Genomic DNA, 22,492 nt, shown 5'->3' with positions numbered 1-22,492 from the left:
GACACAGGCAACAGAGCATGCACAATGTCGGCACTAGTACAGTGTATATCCACCTTTCGCAGCAATGCAGCCTGCTATTCTCCCATGGAGACGATCGTAGAGATGCTGGATGTAGTCCTGTGGAACGGCTTGCCATGCCATTTCCATCTGGCGCCTCAGTTGGACCAGCGTTCGTGCTGGACGTGCAGACCGCGTGAGACGACGCTTCATCCAGTCCCAAACATGCTCAATGGGGGACAGATCCGGAGATCTTGCTGGCCAGGGTAGTTGACTTACACCTTCTAGAGCACGTTGGGTGGCACGGGATACATGCGGACGTGCATTGTCCTGTTGGAACAGCAAGTTCCCTTGCCGGTCTAGGAATGGTAGAACGATGGGTTCGATGACGGTTTGGATGTACCGTGCACTATTCAGTGTCCCCTCGACGATCACCAGTGGTGTACGGCCAGTGTAGGAGATCGCTCCCCACACCATGATGCCGGGTGTTGGCCCTGTGTGCCTCGGTCGTATGCAGTCCTGATTGTGGCGCTCACCTGCACGGCGCCAAACACGCATCATTGGCTCCAAGGCAGAAGCGACTCTCATCGCTGAAGACAACACGTCTCCATTCGTCCCTCCATTCACGCCTGTCGCGACACCACTGGAGGCGGGCTGCACGATGTTGGGGCGTGAGCGGAAGACGGCCTAACGGTGTGCGGGACCGTAACCCAGCTTCATGGAGACGGTTGCGAATGGTCCTCGCCGATACCCCAGGAGCAACAGTGTCCCTAATTTGCTGGGAAGTGGCGGTGCGGTCCCCTACGGCACTGCGTAGGATCCTACGGTCTTGGCGTGCATCCGTGCGTCGTTGCGGTCCGGTCCCAGGTCGACGGGCACGTGCACCTTCCGCCGACCACTGGCGACAACATCGATGTACTGTGGATACCTCACGCCCCACGTGTTGAGCAGTTCGGCGGTACGTCCACCCGGCCTCCCGCATGCCCACTATATGCCCTCGCTCAAAGTCCGTCAACTGCACATACGGTTCACGTCCACGCTGTCGCGGCATGCTACCAGTGTTAAAGACTGCGATGGAGCTCCGTATGCCACGGCAAACTGGCTGACACTGACGGCGGCGGTGCACAAATGCTGCGCAGCTAGCGCCATTCGACGGCCAACACCGCGGTTCCTGGTGTGTCCGCTGTGCCGTGCGTGTGATCATTGCTTGTACAGCCCTCTCGCAGTGTCCGGAGCAAGTATGGTGGGTCTGACACACCGGTGTCAATGTCTTCTTTTTTCCATTTCCAGGAGTGTATAATAAAGAGGTACTGAGTAGAACTGAAGTGAAAACAAATTTATGGCACATCTGGACTAAAAGAAGGGGTCGATTGACAGTATACATCCTGAAGCATCTAAAAATAGTGAGGTTGGTAAAGGAGGGAAGTGTGTTTGAAAACTGTAGGAGGAGACCAAGGATTTACTGCAGTATGAAGGTCCTAATAGATGTTAGTTGCAGTAGTTACGCCTGGGTGAGCACCATTTGGCGCTGGGCGTGCGTGCTGGGCACAGCGAGCGCCGGCCGCTGGCACACTTTGTGGCTGACGGGCGCCGCGATCCCAGGTGCACGAGGAGGAGGCGTGGGCGGAGCGGCGCCAGGGCGGGGGCGGAGGCGGAGGCGGAGCGGGCCAAAGTGCGGCCGCGGAGCCCAATTAACACGAGTTATTACGGCGCCACGCCGCGGTGCCTGATTTAAGGCCGGATTACCACGAAGCGGGCCCACCGGAAAGAGCGAACCGACCGGCAAAAAGGCCCGTGATGGGTGGCTGCTGCCCCTGTCATCCAGGCCGTCACCACTCCTTTTCCCACAAAAATACGTGGCTTTGTATGGGTCAGCTACTGAAACTGAAACTAATTATCTGACACATTTCGACCTCTGACAAATTTTCTTAAAATATCTGCACACATATTACGAGAATGATAACCCTTCAGACTATCATGCATACATATCACACATCATACTAAGAAAATACAGAGAACGCGTATAATACGATACAGAGATAGATAGCTCTGTCTCTCTCTCTCTCTCTCTCTCTCTCTCCTGTAGCAGATAAAGAGTCTCATATTCTCTGATTGTGGTTCTTGATGGACTCGCACAGAGATTCACCCAAATATTCGGCAGTAAATAGTAGGACGAGCAGAGACTAACCTAACATTTGTAGCCAGGAAACCACACTCCAAACGCAACTGACACAGCCGCTAAGACAAAGATGATTTTCTAAAACTGAATTAAACTCCTCAAAAACTGTACTACATGAACCTTATTTTGATATTTTCTGTCCTGATCGCAGAATGTTATTTCCTCGGTTAATTGCAGGCTAGAATGAATCTACTTGTTTGTACTTTGTCATTCGTAAATAATATCTTTAGTGGGGTGCTTTTAATGGGGCCTTTCTTAAGCCGTAACGAAATTATCATGCTTACGTTGTTTATGGCTTGTCGCTGACAACATTTCTCTGTGCGTAAAACCAAACCGCGGTTGGCCTCTTTAAGAACTGTACGAGACGGCAGTGACACCTATTAAGTGTGGGTATTTGCTCACTGCACTCAGGGATCCCTCCATTTTATAGGTAGATTTTTTTCAGGAATTCAAAAAATGCCCAGGAATTAAGAACAGGTTCATCGTTTCAGCATTTGAGCTCAGTTGCCACGAATGCGAACCAGGAAGCAATTTACGTGGGTATCGAAGACCGTGTATCTGATCAGGCATAAGATTTCACTACTCCAACTAACCCCACAGATCACTAGAAACAAGTCATATTCCAGCATTTCGGTTCCTTGGTGTAGCATTAATCCTGTTAGTGCACAAATCAGTACAGTACCAGCTCTCCCTTAGCTTTGACAAATAAGTCATTTATGCACCACATTGCAAAAACTGCTTAGGAGTAGCTAGGCGGTCTTCATTCCCTATACTCTGTTTCTTTTACCTGTATAACTAATGATTATGATTACGATTGTTATTATTATTATTATTATTACCATTGTTATCACTACTACTATTACTACTACCATTGATACCACCTCAGAAGTCAGAGTCTGTAAAGCATCCTATGCAGTGGCTGTGAATCCTTGTGGTGGAAGGAATGTTCACCGCTTGTATGGGGCCGGCTAGGGACGAGAGGTGGTGACTAGACCCTGCGTCTGTGTCCTAGATGAAGTTCTGAATTTCTGTGCAGTGGCTGCTCCTGGAGTAAGGGAATGGTGCCCTGTTGGTGGTGATAGTCATCTGTCCGTCAAATGGAAACACTAATTGTAAGCTCGGTGGCCCCATTGTTCGACTGGCACCGGGTTTCACCGTCCCTTCTCCCATCATCACACAGCACAAACATGACACCACTTCACACATACATACATTCACTACAGTCACCTACACTCGATAAAAACACTCGAAGACACAACTCCAATACACCACGAGGAAATGGGCCACTGAGCGAGGAGGGAGAAGACCCTTTCTGACTAGGCAGCTGAACCTAGATCTTGGGGTTTCCCTAGTCAACAGTGACATAAGCTTTTCGTTTTGGATTGTCGTTAGTCCTTCAACTGACATGGTACCGCCTTAGATCTCTTCATTTAAACAATGAGATCACATTCAAGAGAACTGAAATTCAGATCCCTGTCCCGCCATCCAGATTAACGTTTTGTGCAATTTTCCTAAATCACTTTAGACGATTATAGTTAAGGTTACTTTAACCTGAGTAAGGCCAATATACTTCAATAGCCGAGAATTCGCGCCAACTCTAGCGACCTACGTGCACTTTAAATGGTACCGTTCTTTTCTTTTTGATTCCATTTGATTCATCTCTGTGCACTTACTACGCTTAATTTTTTCTATAACTTGTTTTCATATTTTTAGTTATCGACCCTCCTTGCGATTTAAACCCTGTCCCACCTACCCTCCTCCCTCCCTCTGCTACTTATTCCAAAGATAGGATCACTATTGCTGGATAATTTAGCCCATCGTTCATCTTTTGTAAGAGGTTTTCCACAGAGTGCTTTACTTGGCTAGTCTTTCTAGTAAATTACTTCCTGCTTTATCTAACAGAAAATAGCCTCTCGGGTGGTTATTAACGTGCAGCTACTCACAGAAGTCCAGTGTGGGACGCAATTATCGTATGGCATCGAAATTTGGAATATATTCGAATGTTTTAATGCAGAACCGATTTACGCCGGAAAAAATTAGTTCCAGTTTTGGCCGTCAGGCGCAAATCTGGCGCTGAATCCCAGAAAAACGTATAGAAATGTTTCCATATGTTACTGATTAGGAACAGGATGTGGACAGAAAATGTCATCAAGTGGGAAACGCATAATATTGATTTTATTATTAAGCGCCGCTTACTCAGTTCGTTCAGTATGAGCACGGGAGACATCGACAAGATGCTGTACAGCGCCAGATTTGCACTTTGTGGCTAAAACCGGAATTAAATTTGTTTTCCACCGTAAAACGGTTCCGCATTAAAGCATTTGAATATCTGCCTAGTTTCGCTGTCATACGATAATTACAGCCATGCTTTTTCGCTAGATTCTGTCAGAATAACTACTGCATCTGCGAACCCAAACATTGGTGTTTCTTTAGCTTGCACTTTTGTTCCTGGTGTCACCCGATTTCATTCCCTTCATTTCTCCTGCTATGTACAAATAAAACAACACTGGCTGTAAACTGTAGCGTAACCTTGCACCCTTCAAAACATGAACATGTTTACCTAATTCACATGAATTTGCTCGATGACTTCCTTCTCGACTAACAAGGGCATGGTCCAATCCGACATGTCGAAACCTACCCTGAAATTTTTCACACAGGACGAATACATCGAAAGAAATGCACAGTCAAAATTTTAGCTTCTAAGGCGGACAGCAAGTTTTTTTAAGTTGAGGCTACTCATTTTTTCCGCACGAAGAACCACTTATAACGGCGATTTATACAGTCCTTCCCGCCTAGCGTCCGATCGGCGAATGAGCAGAAGCACCCATGACATGAGCACGTAGCGCGAAGCCCAAAGTGCACACAGGCGAATTTTAAGCAGTTAATCCGTTCTAAACATGTCTCAAATTAATAATTTTTTGAATAACTATAATTTCACATCCAAGGTTAAAATGTTGCAGACATATTTGTTACATATATGACTAAAAGAAGGAAGAAAACCAAGCCACTTTTTCATATTACCATACAGACGATTTCCACCAGTCGCGACTTTAATTTGTTGACGTTTAGTATTTTACAACAATTCCTATTGCGCAGTTCTTGTGATACTTTTTTTGTAATGTATATTACTAACAGTGAAACAGTTCCTTGTTAATTCCCTGTAATCGCCACAAATATGCAAAGTGTCTGTTGGGTGACGCATACAAACATTTTCCTTACGCTAGGAATACCTGATAAAAGAATAATTAATGCATTCAAGCACTTCACAATAATTACTACATTTATTTATATAGAACAGGAACGGAGTAAGGAATGTTCCTGGCCGATCTTCTGCATATTGTACTGAATACCAAGTATACTTGATCAAATTCGTAAAATATGGTTATGCAAATTGTTAGTGATGAAATGGCTGCCGTTTAACAGTACTATTCCTCTGACAAACTTGAAATGACAAAGAGCTATCGGAAATTACGTTCTCTAACAACTTTTTGAAAAATGCTTTGCAGTGTTGAAATTTTTTTTATCGAGAGGCCTATTCACACTTTTGTCCCTGGATAAAATCCGAATTTTATTCCCTCGACCTCCTAAAGACAGAGATGTAGTTATGTCCGGACCAAAAGCCCAACGAAAGCAATGGATTATTTTGTGCAGATGGTAAGAAGACATTTTGGATCTAATATTGAAAATTATTCCCTCCCATTTTTTCCAGATTTAGGTACATAGATTATGAGGTTTTTGCAAGTAAACAGTCGTTTTTTTTTATTTTTGTCTTAATTTATCTTGAAGTTCCTGTAGACAGACACAAAGTTGCGGAAACAGTAATCCACTGATACTTGCAACAGGCGTTGTTGTAGACGAATCTGTCATAGCTTTCATCGACTGTACAAGCGAGTGTGTCTCTTTTCGCTCGAAATAATAAAGTTGCGGTTTGCACTCAGTTCTTGCACGAAACGTTACTGACTGGCTTTATATACACCTTTTAGGAGAAAACAAGAAGCTTCGTCTTCGTGTCTGTAGTGTTACCTATTAATGACATCTACTCTACACGTTTACTTCAGGTAAACTTTTTAATTTTGGGATTTCCTTTCCGAATAATTTCCTAAATCTGTTTAACCAGCTCGAAGAAGCCAGTAACGTTTATCTCACTTGTAATTCAGAGGGCCCAGTCTCCTAGATCTCCCCCGGTAACAGTCCACTGGCTCTCACGAGCAGCTCTACATCTTTCGAATAGTTTTTCTTTCACACTTTTGAGAGTTTTATTTTGGCGTATGTTTTGTACTTCGTGTACATGTTTCTCCCATTTATACAATTCATGCCCATATTTTACGAAACAAAAATGGCTTTTCACGTTGCTTAAGTTTAAGCGTTTTCTCTCCCTTCGTTTAACCAAATGTTTTCTCTGGACTTTAATTAGCGCAACAATCGTCGCTCGAACTGCAACTCATGGAACCTCCCGAGTTATTTCCTGTTTACTCCAATACTCGTATTTCCACAATTTCTAGTGAAATGTCGATATCATTTGAACGTATCTCCAAGAAACTGACTAATAAACAACACCTATGTAAGTATTCGGGAGAAGGAGGTAATTTCGTTTGGACATGACTTCCTTCTGTTTCATTGTTGTAAGGCTGTAAAAATTTATTGGAACCCACATTGGTGTGAAACTGGGACTGCACAGAGACTGACGCTACTGGCAACCTCCTCTAATATTACGGACGTTAAATGAGGTGCAGATTGTAGGGAACAGTAACGGTGGACAATTAGTCAGAGAAACTATCAACAGAAGCTGAAATTTGCTTTACAAATTACGATCGCGTAGTGCCGTGTTATCTGTTTACCGATGTGCGTCAAACATATGCCTGCCTCGTTACTACAGCTTGTAACCTCCCCCCTCACTTACCGGCCTTAATGACAGTGAAAAATGAAACCGCGTGTACCTAATGGGAGTTTTGGAAAAGCAATCGTCACCGAAGTTAACCTGTCGGTAAAGAGGGAGGAAAGGGTTACATCTAAATGAAAGGAAATGTGCTAATGAAACTGGTGGAAATTAATTTTGAAAAGGGGTAAAGTTAATAAAGAAGGTAAATGTGCAGCCGTTACGTTAACAATTAAGTAGCGGTAATTAGATATTTGAGATTTGGGGGAAATCACGGTCGCCAGTCCTAAGGACAATTACTATAGTAACTGAAAATGAAAGGTTGTTACACATATAATTAACACTAGAAGCGTGGCAACTGAAGGTTGACACGTGTAGTGTGAAATCTGAAAGTTTGTCAGAAGTAATAAATTTCGCTACACTTAATTTAGCAAAAGAATTAATGAAACCGGAAAATCGAAAGTAAATTTAGTGACTGAAGTTAATAGTGAGCTTTCTTTCTGAAGCACATCGAAATACAGTTAGTCTTGGACTACCTCAACAATCATTTCTAAAGCTACTTGAATCTACGCAATTTAGAAAGAAGTGATTTAACTTTGAACTTGAATTAAACGATTCTGAACAATTAACAATAGTAAAATTTAGTACGTACCAAGCTGAGCTGCAGTCACAGGTAAGCTAAAATACGGTAACAAAACTCGCACTCTTAATTTGTGCTTGTGTAATCTAACTATTGTAGCCAGCTAATGCTTGAATTGAACTTTGAAATTGAAGCAGTGAAATGGAATTATGCTGGCGTTTGAATTTCAACGACACTCGGGTTCATTTCGGAAAAGGAAGGGACTCTGCTTGGTAATGCAATTGGGACAATGAGCAACAAACGTTCATGCTAAGTTGCTGTAATTATAGTAACGAAAATGGAACAATTTGAAAAGCTGAGGTCTGCCATACAGTTCTAAAACTTTACGTGCTTTTAGTCTTCCTTGTTGGTTGATTGAAGGTTTGAAGCCGTCGATCGAGGAGGTGGCGACAGTCACTCATTGTCGGCCGTCGCTGTTGCAGAAGCTGGATGTTGGCGCGCCTTCTTCTCGACACGGTCACCAGGCGAAACGGGCTCTTGATGTGCGCCAGCTAATGCTTCCCGTCCGCGACACCATGTCGGAAACTATCATCGCAAGTCGAGCGCAATTACATGCTGCTAAACCCCGAAAGCGCGGCAACTCGCGGGAGCGTTACACAACACCTGCTCCACTCGCTACTCCAGCCAGACCCCGACTGCCCGCGCCCCACGCGGCAGAGTTAACACTCCCAAAGATCCTACACACTTTGATTCTTCACACGACCTATCGACGTAATCGTTCGATAGCAGTTTTCCCTAGGCAAGACCCAGCGTAAAAATACAAATAATATTTACGAAACAAACCAATTATACATCGACATGAGTGCATAAATATATATATATACAAACAGTAAAACAATTACAATATATAAAGAGACAGAAATGTCATATCTTGAGGTAACAAAACAAGGAAAAAAAATAATAGTACAATAGATGGAAATAGGAGGATATGCATTTCCGGCGTTACACGTGCCCCACATTGTCTGAGGATGTTCGTGTAACGTAAACAGACTCAGAAAATGTCCAAAAAAAGAAGCAGCGGAAATGCATATGCTCAAAACATCAACAAAATTTAGCATTCGCCTAATTAACCATAAACCAATTTTTAGACGATAATAATTGAGTGGAGACACTCCTAATCTTATTCCACTCTGTCATCTTGCACAAAATAAAACAGGTTGACAACATATTAAAATTCATAGAAGATATAGAAAATGGTTTAGCTATTCCAAAATCATTAAAATTCGTAACACTATGAGAAATGGAATACTATTTGCAAAATTAATCAGAGTACATGGTCATAAAAACAGGTAGATCAAAATACGCAAATTAATAATTAATTACATAGAATACACATTTTTACATAACCTTTTCATAATTAATATCTCGTCATGAGATTCCACTTAACGCTAAACAAGAAAATAATATTCAGTAGACCGAAAAAAACATAAATATTGACAGCAGAATTCTTTCACATCAGCTGTCCGGGAAGAAAAACTATTCCGCCTTTCGTACTCGCAAGTACAAAGAATGCCGACAGCGGCACAAGAGCCAACAGCGGCACAAGAGCCGACAGCGGCTTGCCTCGCCAGTATTGTTGCGCCCGCGTGTGCGGCACGCTTGATCTCACTCGCCCTTGTGACGGCGTTTCCAGAACGTCCGTTTCACTGAATTCTTTAGGAAAAACTCACTCCCGAGTAATCTCAAGGAGTCCCTTAATACTATCACAGTGGATAACTCAACACTGTCCATCATCACACGCATGTACTAGCCTGAAACTTAAAACAGCGTCTAAGTACATCGGCAATGACTAGTAAAACACATATTCATGAAATCTTACAGCTAGTTACAAAATCATATTTACGTTGCTTAATCTACTGTGACTCAGCTGAAAACTTAAATTAGCAGCTTGGATTTTTAAATTGATTAATATTCAGTAACTCTTAAATAATTTACCAAAATTAATTACTTATTAATTACAACTTCTTTAATGACCTTGGTCAGTCAAAAGCATGGCAATCTAGCAAATCGTTAAATCTTACACTCTATTTTACATACTGTATAAATTACCCATTGTGTGGTATTAATCGATCCTAGGTTGGTACAATTTCAAGTCTACAATATTCCGTAAGCATTTGTGTGAGGCATACCAATGACTTTATATGGTCCATTATAAACAAACTTAAATTTAGAGTTTTCATGGTCTATCTCGCTCGATTTCTCATGAGCTTTTACAAGTACTAAGTCTCCGATTGCAAACTTAGCAAAACGCGCTTTAGCGTCATGACGACGTATGCGAGCATCGGCTTTTAGCTTCATTACTTCTCGCAAACGATCTTTTTTCACACCAATACTAATGTTAATCCGTGGAGGGAATTTGATTATCTCTTCCAATTCACTTTCTACACTTTTGTCAATGCCGAAATTCCTCATGTTATGGCAGTTCAAACTCATACCTACGTCAATGTCATCCGGCCAGTTAACAATGTGTATAGGCTGGTATTGCCTATGCACACCGTCTCCTGCCTCGTCAAAACCAACTACCATTGTTTTATCTAGTGACATACATGTCAAAGTTTTGCTTTCGCAGTTAATCACTGCACGGTACTTTAATAGCCAATCTAACCCGATAATTACTTCCGTAATTAAGTCTGGCACGACGACAAACTCTTGTTCAAATCGTGCCCCACATATCTCGAAGTTGACAAAAATCTGTTTTGTGACCGGTTTACTGGCCTTCCCAGTAGCACCGATAATTTTCACTCCTGTTACTGGCATAACTACGATGCCAGGTCTGTCTTTCAGTAACTCAAATATTTTCCCAGATACAGCACTCAATTCTGCACCGGTGTCAATCAACACGTTTAGTTGTAGGTCGTGCATATTAACAGACACTACTATCTGTCTACACTTGTCCTCGACTGTTTCTTTATTTTCCCACAGTAAATCCTCGTCTATATCCAGGTCATTCCAGAAAAAACCATCCGGCTTTGATCCTAAATCCGGTTTATCTGGCGGCTTTTTCAGTCTCTGTTTACATACAGTTTTAATTTTAACACGTTTGTCCTGAGGCTTAGTCTGTAGCTTCGCCTCCAATACCGAAACCTTTTCCTGTAACTCGTCAACTAGTGAGTGTTGCTTTGCTATCGATTCACTAATTGTCACCTTCGTTGATTCCTCTTTGGTCAGATTGATCTCATCTGCCAATCTACCTGGAGGAATGTGCCCAGTCGCATCTGAAATTACTTCCTCTGGATCTGCGCAACCCACACTGCTACCGTCTGACCGCATAACGTCAGCTCTAACCTCATACACGCTGAAATCTATGTGCTTTTCTACCAATTGTGTCCGGCTATCACTAAAATTTTCGTAATCTTTCCCCTTAATACTCTCGCAATGTTTAAACTGGAGGTTTGCGTCGGATGGGTCGGCTACTTCTACCACTATAACTTTCGGTAAAGTCTGCCGGTTAGGGCCAGAACTTTCCGTTACTCCTTCAACATCTAACTCCTGCGGGACGAGACACGACGAATCTTGCTCGTGCTGCCCATTAACATCAACTATTTCTGGTAAAGTCTGCCGGTTAGGGCCAGAACTTTCAATCACTTCACAAATACTATCTTCCTGTGGGACGAGACGCGGCAAATACTGCACGCGCTCCCCATAAACACTTCTCCCATACAGACCCCTATAATCTCTTAGTTCGTCGTATAAGCGACCGAACTGCCTTAACCAGACCTCATCCCTCTCTGCATCCCCTCGCTCAATGACGGACGTTTTATCCGACATCTGATCTTCTCTAAACAATTGCGAATCATTCTTAAACTCAATCTCCAGTTCCACTGTGGGTATTACAGCTGCCACTTTATGATCGATTTCCGGAACACTACTTAAATTGTTCTCACTGACAGCGAATGTATTTTCTACTGCCGTGTATACAGCTGATCTACTACTTGTGGGCGCACTCTTTTCTCTTAACACTGGCACACTCTCCCGCCGTTGATTATTCCATACGGAATTTTCATAACGACGACACCTGGGTTTTCTCCTGTTATTGGGCCGCCAAAATTTCTCCACGCCCGGTCGGCCCCTCACCGGCGCGGCTAATGGTTTCCCTGTCTCGTCCCAGCAGATACGGTCCCCGGATACTGCTGAGGCGGCTGGTCACACCCTCTGGCATTATTACTATTCTGCGCAGCCCGTATCACGCTAGTATGATACTGGTTTCCGTCATTCCGGTTGTTATTCGCATTGTACCGATTGTTATTACGGCCCGAACCATTATTGTTATTGCTGCGGTATGCATTATTCCCATGGTTATCGTTGTTATGGTTGGGGTGGTACCCGTTGTTGTTACCACGGCCTCTACCACTGTCGCGATTATTGCGCCAATAGTCCTCGTCCTCAACTCTTCCCAGGAAATCATTGATTGTCCTGTGATTGCTTCCTACGTATCGTTTTGTATCATCTGGAAGCTTCTTGTAGAGTTCCCAGACTATTTCGGATTCCGAGCGGCGATCACGCAAATATTCCAACTTGCGGATCCAGCCCTCACAAAACTCCCTCATCGAACCGCGCGAATTCGCATCGAAAGGCCTCGATACGACAAATTCGCGCCAGACACTTTGCTGTTTTTGCTCTGACCAGTATTCAGCCAGAAACAGATTTTTAAACTCGTCAAAAGTCAGGTTCGTAATGTCGAGGTTTAAGCCCCAACGCTTGGCATCACCAGCCAGCACATCAATAACCGCATTAATTTTTCTCTCATTAGTCCATGATCTGGGTAAAACTCTTTCACAATTTTTAATGAAATCCGTCGCGTGTATACCGCCTTTTTTCAAGGGGTCGAACCGCTCCTCTTTCGTCAACAATTCCGAACTATGTGCACAGATTGGCACATAGCTCTGTTTTTCGTCAAGTTTCTTTTCTAATTCCGACACTCTCGTAATTACTTGGCAAGTGGTTGTCGCAAGCGTTTCCACTTCCCTCTTTTTCTCTTCGCAGGTATTAGCCTGCTCCCTCACTTTAGTGTCTACTTCGGACACTAAAGCCTTTAAAGTTTCCACCTTCTGTTGATCCTCTTTCCTCACTAATTGAATTTGTTCCGTCACCTTATTCTCGATGATCGGAGCAACTGATTCTCCTACACTTTTCTGGATTCTGCTAATTTCAGAATTAAAACGAGTATTTATGCTCGCAATTTCCGCCTGAACGCCTATCATTTCCTGTTTAAGATTACCGATTTCGGTATTAATTACAATAATATCTTCTTTGATTTTATCAACTTTTGTGTTAACAACTCCAACATTGTTGATAACAACGTTAATAGCTTTGTTCTGTTTGTCTAGCATTCGTTCAATTTTTTCAGACTGAGCTACTTGCTTGGCAGCCTGAACTTCTTGCTTGGCAGCCTGAGCTTCTAGCTTGACCGATTGACTCTTGATTTCGTTAATCAAAACATTCAATAAATCAGTTAAATTCCCGGAAACTACCGGTTTTACTTCCGTAGCGGCTTCCTCTTTAATTGTCCCCCCGTATTCATCATCAAGGGATTCAGATTTGATTTTCACTTCTGATGCCGAAACATTTTCTAAAGTTTGGAATTCCATTTCTGCTCTTTGTTGCGTTTCGGCGGTCGCGTCTTTCACGCTAGCCGCCTGCCCCTGAACAATGGGTACCGCGGTGCGCGTTTCCCACTGTTCGACCGATTGTTCCGTATCCAAGTCTACGAAATTTTGGTAATTGTTGCCTTCACTCATTTTAATAATTTTCAATATAAATAACAAATCTCAAATCTAATTAGGATTCCTCCCACTACTTAATCTCGCTGACGTAACTATCTGTTCGTAACCAATACTTTGTTACGACATTTGCACCAAACAAAATTCGTGTCCAGAACAACCTCAAATCTGAAGATTGTCCTGTCACCAGGTCGCCACGTGTAACCTCCCCCCTCACTTACCGGCCTTAATGACAGTGAAAAATGAAACCGCGTGTACCTAATGGGAGTTTTGGAAAAGCAATCGTCACCGAAGTTAACCTGTCGGTAAAGAGGGAGGAAAGGGTTACATCTAAATGAAAGGAAATGTGCTAATGAAACTGGTGGAAATTAATTTTGAAAAGGGGTAAAGTTAATAAAGAAGGTAAATGTGCAGCCGTTACGTTAACAATTAAGTAGCGGTAATTAGATATTTGAGATTTGGGGGAAATCACGGTCGCCAGTCCTAAGGACAATTACTATAGTAACTGAAAATGAAAGGTTGTTACACATATAATTAACACTAGAAGCGTGGCAACTGAAGGTTGACACGTGTAGTGTGAAATCTGAAAGTTTGTCAGAAGTAATAAATTTCGCTACACTTAATTTAGCAAAAGAATTAATGAAACCGGAAAATCGAAAGTAAATTTAGTGACTGAAGTTAATAGTGAGCTTTCTTTCTGAAGCACATCGAAATACAGTTAGTCTTGGACTACCTCAACAATCATTTCTAAAGCTACTTGAATCTACGCAATTTAGAAAGAAGTGATTTAACTTTGAACTTGAATTAAACGATTCTGAACAATTAACAATAGTAAAATTTAGTACGTACCAAGCTGAGCTGCAGTCACAGGTAAGCTAAAATACGGTAACAAAACTCGCACTCTTAATTTGTGCTTGTGTAATCTAACTATTGTAGCCAGCTAATGCTTGAATTGAACTTTGAAATTGAAGCAGTGAAATGGAATTATGCTGGCGTTTGAATTTCAACGACACTCGGGTTCATTTCGGAAAAGGAAGGGACTCTGCTTGGTAATGCAATTGGGACAATGAGCAACAAACGTTCATGCTAAGTTGCTGTAATTATAGTAACGAAAATGGAACAATTTGAAAAGCTGAGGTCTGCCATACAGTTCTAAAACTTTACGTGCTTTTAGTCTTCCTTGTTGGTTGATTGAAGGTTTGAAGCCGTCGATCGAGGAGGTGGCGACAGTCACTCATTGTCGGCCGTCGCTGTTGCAGAAGCTGGATGTTGGCGCGCCTTCTTCTCGACACGGTCACCAGGCGAAACGGGCTCTTGATGTGCGCCAGCTAATGCTTCCCGTCCGCGACACCATGTCGGAAACTATCATCGCAAGTCGAGCGCAATTACATGCTGCTAAACCCCGAAAGCGCGGCAACTCGCGGGAGCGTTACACAACACCTGCTCCACTCGCTACTCCAGCCAGACCCCGACTGCCCGCGCCCCACGCGGCAGAGTTAACACTCCCAAAGATCCTACACACTTTGATTCTTCACACGACCTATCGACGTAATCGTTCGATAGCAGTTTTCCCTAGGCAAGACCCAGCGTAAAAATACAAATAATATTTACGAAACAAACCAATTATACATCGACATGAGTGCATAAATATATATATATATACAAACAGTAAAACAATTACAATATATAAAGAGAAAGAAATGTCATATCTTGAGGTAACAAAACAAGGAAAAAAAATAATAGTACAATAGATGGAAATAGGAGGATATGCATTTCCGGCGTTACAAGCTTCGGCAGGGTATACATTTCTCCAGTCGCCTGGTAATCTACGAGTTTGGCAATTGTCAACATTTTAAAAAAATACTTTCATTGTGTCGTAGCAGCTAAAGTTCTGACATTGTGTTTCTTTGAGTGTATTCTTCCTGTATAAAAAATTTCAGGCCAGGTTTCGACATGTTGGACCGGACAGTTCCCTATTGAGAAAATACTTGATGTCGGTGCGAAATACATTGTACGTGTACATATATACTCATCAGTTCACTGTATGCATGTATCAGAGAGTCTTTTTTTACCAATGTCAGTGTCCGTATGTCCTACTACATGACTGCTCACGTTTGTCTGTACGTCTTATTCTAAGCATCTATTTAAGAGAGGAATGGTATTGGCAGTGGAATCACTACACAGTCAAAGTCGCATGTTGGTTCCTTAATTTTAACTTACATTTTGTCGTAAGAATAACGTCAGATTTCTTTCGACTATATTCATTTAATGTTTATGAGCTTATCTGATATAGTTTCGTATGAAATACAAAGAAATGCTAAGGTCTTAACAGTTCATCTCTGAATCTTCGACCTCTTCCGGCAAGACAAAGTCGTATGGGGTGCTGCACGTACAGCTATCTCGCAAACAGTTTATTTGTGCCATCACGTTCAGAATGTTTTTACTTCCAGTGTAGTATAATTTCATCAGCGCAGATTTTCGCTACTGTGATACGCGCTGTATATCGAGGTTATCCGTTGCCATGGTCATGAAGCATCTCGGTGTTACTTTAGCTGCAGTCGCACTATGGCACACCGTATTCGTCGACTTTTCTTCATTTAATGTCTTTTATTGCATATTTAGAGATCCATAGGCTATTATTTTAAGAACAGGCCGTACATTGTACAATTTCCCATGTCATAACATAAATTGTCCCTTAACAAAGCAAATACACTACTGGCCATTAATATTGCTACCCCACGAAGATGACGTGCTACAGATGCGAAATTTAACCGACAGGAAGAAGATGCTGTGATATGCAAATGATTAGCTTTTCAGAGCATTCACAGAAGGTTGGCGCCGGTGGCGACACCTACAACGTGCTGACATGAGGAAAGTTTCCAACCGATTTCTCATACACAAACAGCAGTTGACCGGCGTTGCCTGGTGAATCATTGTTGTGATGCCTCGTGTAAGGAGGAGAAATGCGTACCATCACGTTTCCGACTTTGATAAAGGTCGGATTGTAGCATATCGCGATTGCGGTTTATCGTATCATGACATTGCTGCTCGCGTTGGTCGAGATCCAATGACTGTAAGCAGAATATGGAATCGGTGGGCTCAGGGTGGTAATACGGAACGCCATGCTGGATCCCCGTGTATTCGTCATCGCCATACTGCCGTATCACCCGGCGTGATGGTATGGGGTGCCATTGGAAACACGTCTCGATCACCTCTTGTTCGCATTGACTGCACTTTGAACAGTGGATGTTACATTTCAGATGTGTTACGACCCCTGGCTGTACCCTTCATTTTCTCTGCCTCGTGATGACTGGGTGTTGTGTGATGTCCTTAGGTTAGTTAGGTTTAAGCAGTTCTGAGTTCTAGGGGACTGATGACCATAGATGTTAAGTCCCATAGTGCTCAGAGCCATTTTTTGTACCCTTCATTCGATCCCTGCGAAACCCTACATTTCAGCAGGATAATGCACGACCGCATGTTACAGGTCCTGTACGGGCCTTTCTGGATTCAGAAAATGTTCGACTTCTGCCCATTCTCCAGATCTCTCACCAATTGTAAACGTCTGGTCAATGGTGGACGAGCAACTGGCTCGTCACAATACGCCAGTCACTATTCTTGATGAATGGTGGTATCGTGTTGAAGCTGCATGGGCAGCTGTATCTGTACACGGCATCCAAGTCCTGTTTCACTCAATGCCCAGGCGTATCAAGGCCGTTATTGCGGCCAGAGGTGGTTGTTACGGGTACTGATTTCTCAGGGTCTATGCACCCAAATTGCGTGAAAATGTAATCACATGTCAGTTCTAGTATAATATATTTGTCCAATGAATACCCGTTTATCATCTGCATTTCTTCTTTGTGTAGCCAAGTGCGAACAGGACTCGCACACTGAAGAGTCTGTACAAAGTTAAAAATATATATATAGTTCATCCATCCTGGGACTCGGGAGTCTCAACGATTTTTGCTCTATCGATATTGGTCCCAGAAACTCCAAGACCACAGAGTGTATGTAATCCTCTACTGCAGTTTCTCAGACTAGCGTGGACACAAAAAGAAGCGAGTAGGGGACTTCAGTTTATATATGCAGACGGAGAAAATTTAATAAATAATTTTTTGTTTCTTTACTAAAACATGACAACCATTTACATTTTATGTTCACCTATTATGCTCTCGATGGATGACGAATGCAATGTATGTTCAAACGGAAAAAGATATTTTCATGTGGTACAATTACAATTTACCAAACTTCAGATTTTTTTGCTTTACTTGTACTCATGTCCATTATAATTATCCGGGCTGTTATGCCGTGGTCGGTTGATGAATTCTGTGTCAATTCCCAACGTTTCGTCTCCAACTGCGGGAGACATCTTCAAGGGGGTCCGTAGCTCGATGGAAGGTCCAACACACCCACTGGCTCGCTACTGACTTGTACTGTCAAATCTTACGATTCTTGGTCAACGAGAAGCGTCCTATAGATTCTAATTAGCGGGTTTCGAATATCGTAATTCGTGACATAAATGGCCGTATCTTTTGATTGCATTGACTTCAAGCTTATAGTTTTTACGCCTCAGAGAGGCCACAGGCCTTAACATGTGACATAAATTTGTACTTGATACGTCTATTCGTTCCTGAAAAAGTAAAAAAAAAAAAAGGTTTCATGAAGTCGGACGTACAGGCAGACGCACGAGCAGCAAAGCGATTCTATATGGGTTCCTTTTCTGAAGACTGAGGCACGGAACCGTAAAAATTAAAAAAATTAATACGACTTACAAAAGAAAATTAAATTAACTAACGGAGACGGAAGATGTTTTATAGGAATGTTATTAATTTGTTGAAAGTAAAGAAAGTTTAAAGATGAAACGAAAGGTTATAGATGAGTTGTAGATTCCCGTCACCAAAAGGTCCAGAGGGTGGTAAGGGGTAGGGATACCTCGAAAAGACATTGAGCCGTGCTCCCACCGCTGGTTCTTGTTATCGATAAGCTACGTGTCTACTTCTGCTAAATAGGTTTAACGTGACTCTAGATACAGTACCCTGTCGCAGCTTATTTACTAGATGATTCGGTCAAGGACGTTGTTATCATCGTCCGTACCGTTGCGTCCGTATTGTTGCCTGAGTCAGTTTCGCCATGTTCCTCTGAGGCGCGCCAGATGCTGAGTCATAGGCCATACGTCAGGTCTATGTAGTCGTTCTCTTACGCACTGCCTGTACAGAGCCTTCGAGATCAAGTGTGTCGTAGTATCGAAGTGTTTCCATGCTATTTCGTCTTTGATCGCGTTGCACAAGTCACCGCACGTGTGCCCCAGTCGCCTGGCCCGTGTGAGAAGTGCACAGTGGACAGGAGGAAGACGTCGGGGAGCAGCGAGGCTGGCAGTCGCCGGCTGTCGCACTCGCCGCTGCTGCGGCCGCATGTGTCCGGCACGTGATTTACGGTAACGGTAATGGCCGCCCGCCTTACATGATCACCGCCGGCGTCGGCCGTCCATCACGGCGTCTTCCCCCTGGCGGGCCCAACCCACCTCCCCCCGCCACCAACCGCGCCAAATTTCTGCTCGTTTCTAGACACTGCTTCTTTCTGGCTCTTACACAGTGCTTCTTCTCACAAGTTCGTAGCAAACGTCAGCAAACTGCACAGAGCCACCACTAGCCCGAGAAAAAATAATGGCAATATACGCTACTAGCCATTAAAACTGCAACACCACGAACGATAGCAAATAACGAAATTGTTACTTATTGAACTCTAGTCTCTTAGCGGAATACAACTGATTTGAGGGTACACTGAGCGAAACTCAGCACACACACAGTTGCCAATAACATCACCGGGCGTGGAGTCGCTCTGAGCTTCGGTGAGATATGCGGCTTCAACCGTATGCTGAAACTGTGCTCCATACGTCGGGCAGCGTACGATCAGAATAGCAGTGTCACCAGAAAAGTCACTGGACCCATCCCTTACCTCGACTGTGAAGCAGCTGCATTCGGCATCTGCCTAGCCTTGACCGTTGTTAAAGTATTCTGCTAGGTGATCCGGTTCACTCCGTTCTTAATAACGATACACTGAACTCGTATCCGAGAGGACGGCGGTTCAAACCCACGTCCGGCCGTCCTGATTTAGGTTTTCCGTGATTTCCCTAAATCGCTTCAGGTAACCGCCGGGATGGTTCCTGTGAAAGGTCATGGCCGACTTCCTTCCCCATCCTTCCCTAATCCGATGGGACCGATGACCTTGCTGTCTGGTCTCCTCACCCAAACAACCGAACCCAATCCCAACAGCAGCTACAGTGTTGCTTTACATTTACGGTAGCTTAAAGATCGTATTAGAGAGGATAAGTGCTTATCTTTCTCCAATTTGAGGACAGGTTCCCGTAAAAAGTTTTAGAGTTGCTTAGGATTCAACTTGGAATGCGAACCACAGTTCAACTTGAATTTGTCACATACACCGTCACTGCCACAGGTGCAAGTCACTTTAAATGCCAGAGAAGGTCCTAGACCTATCTGAATCTACAAACTAAATCCTCCCCCGAATCAACCAACCGCCCATCTCAATAATGCGAAATATCGTTGTCATGTCGTATAACAATTAAACGGAAAAAGTTATAATTTTAAACGACCTAGACCTGTTGGTAATTCTACCGGTTTCGAGCGTCTCGCTACCTTTCTTATTGTTATTAAATTATTTACAACAGCCTACGTGTCAACGCTCTCGATGTGACGCAGCAGTAAGAAATGGTTCAAATGGCTCTGAGCACTATGCGACTTAACGTCTCAGGTCATCAGTCGCCTAGAACTCAGAACTAACCTAACTAACCTAAGGACATCACACACATCCATGCCCGAGGCAGGATTCGAACCTGCGACAGTAGCGGTCGCTCGGCTCCAGACTGTAGCGCCTAGAACCACACGGCCCCTCCGGCCGGCCAATAGTAAGAACTTCGCCAAGTGGGCTGTTGGAAGTAATTGTATGACACCTGAAGATGATCGAAAGAACGGACGCAGTGTCAAGTAAAGTCCTTCGATGGTTTTGAAATGTCACTTCTTTTTGTTAAATGTGTTATTACATGAACAATATCTTGCAAAGCGAGTCCTTAAGCTCCTGTCGAATGTGCCAAACTTTTTCACCTTCACTATTCAGAATTACTTTCGAGCAGTGGTCGTCAAACTTTTTGTTGCTGAAGAGCCAATACTGATATTGCTGGGCGACACCTTGGGCCCCATATGTACCGACCTCATTACTATCCCACGCCCGGGTTCCCGGGTTCGATTCCCGGCGGGGTCAGGGATTTTCTCTGCCTCGTGATGACTGGGTGTTGTGTGATGTCCTAAGGTTAGTTAGGCTTAAGTAGTTCTAAGTTCTAGGAGACTGATGACCATAGATGTTAAGTCCCATAGTGCTCAGAGCCATTTGAACCGCATTACTAACCGATAACCTACGTAAATATATGCTATGAGCTCCCAATGTACTAGCTGCAGTAAAGGCGCGATAAGTTGGCCGTCGTCGCCAGATACCAGTTGTTAAAAATCTGCACCCCTCGGAGTGCTTATTGTCGACATTCCCTATTTCATATTGCTATCACCCTAGAAACCCCAAACTTGTGGCGCTATAATTGCCTGACGAACTGTTGTTGTCTTTCCTGTGTGAGCGGATTATTCATTGATTAATGACAGTAATTTTACTTACATCTAAATGTATTATGCAATATGAGATACGATCATAAATGTTAACTACATCTTTTCGATGTCATTTCTCCATATTCATTGTCTTGTATTCCAACAGCCTTAATATAATATCACGTCCTTTGCTACAAATAACTACCGCATTTCATGATGAATCTCTCTGTAATGCGAATTCACGAATCCTCGTTACTTACGTATTAACATTTATATTATAGTAACTGATCAGTTCGAGTCGCGCACACTCGTGAGTTCTCAGTACCGGAAGACAAACAGTAAAACATTCCTCCTGTCGCACCCTTTAACTACACAGTGGCTGCGGTACTAACAGCTCTGCCCCTGAGGTAAGCGATCAGCTTTATTTAGCTCACGGCCGAATTCATCAACGTCGATTAAAATTTAGTACAAATTAAAATATTATTGTCTCTACAGTATTTTTCTTTCTTATTGAGCAGGAAAACTACGCTCTTAGGAACGTCTTAACGCTATTGACGTCTTTGGATTCGCTTGTTAGTTGCTAGATGCATTCACACAAATTATGAAAATGGACGTACTGGGTGAAAATTATTGAACTATATGAAATAATATAGGCATAAGTTCTGAACGGTTTGCGCTAGGACGTTCAAACTGCACCGTTGGCTGCTGGGGAATTAGTATGCGCATGCATGGATTGGTTTAGCGACGAAGCCCACTTTCATTTGGATGGGTTCGTCAACATGCAAAATTGACGCATTTGGGAGACTCAGAATCCGCATTTTCAAATCGATAAGTCTCTTTACGCTCAACGATTGACCTTGTGGTGTGCAATATCAAAAAAAATGGCTCTGAGCACTATGGGACTTAACATCTATGGTCATCAGTCCCCTAGAACTTAGAACTACTTAAACCTAACACAACACCCTGCCATCACGAGGCAGAGAAAATCCCCGACCCCGCCGGGAATCGAACCCGGGAACCCGGGCGTGGGAAGCGAGAACGCTACCGCACGACCACGAGCTGCGGGCTGTGCAATATCCAGTCACGCAATAATCGGTGCCATATTCCTTGATGGCACGGTGACTACTGAACGGTACGTGAAGGTTTTGGAAGATAATTTCATCCCCATTATCCAAAGTGACCTTGATTTCGACAAGATGTGGTTCATGCAAGACGGAGCTCGACCCCATCGAAGCAGGAGAGTGTTTGATGTCCTGGAGGAGCTCTTTGGGGACCGCATCCTGGCTCTGGGGTACACAGAGGCCAGGGGCTTCGGTCTCGACTGGCAGCCATATTCTCTGGATCTGAACACATGCGACTCCTTTTTGTGGTTATGTTAAAGACAAGGTATACAGAAATAAACCCAAAAACATTGCTGAGCTGAAAACAGCCATTCAGGAGGTCATCGACAGCATCGATATTCCGACACTTCAGCGG

At 43.4% G+C, this 22,492-nt stretch overlaps 1 protein-coding gene across 1 annotated transcript in view; it reads left to right on the top strand.

Annotated features, from left to right (window-relative positions):
* Window positions 1-22,492, top strand: part of LOC124776885 (transcription factor collier) — a 491,431-nt gene that overhangs the window by 70,781 nt on the left and 398,158 nt on the right. The window lies entirely within an intron of this gene.

This window comes from Schistocerca piceifrons, chromosome 1 (genome assembly GCF_021461385.2).
Source record: "Schistocerca piceifrons isolate TAMUIC-IGC-003096 chromosome 1, iqSchPice1.1, whole genome shotgun sequence".
NCBI lineage: Eukaryota > Metazoa > Arthropoda > Insecta > Orthoptera > Acrididae > Schistocerca > Schistocerca piceifrons.
This window is presented reverse-complemented; position numbering and strand designations above follow the sequence as displayed.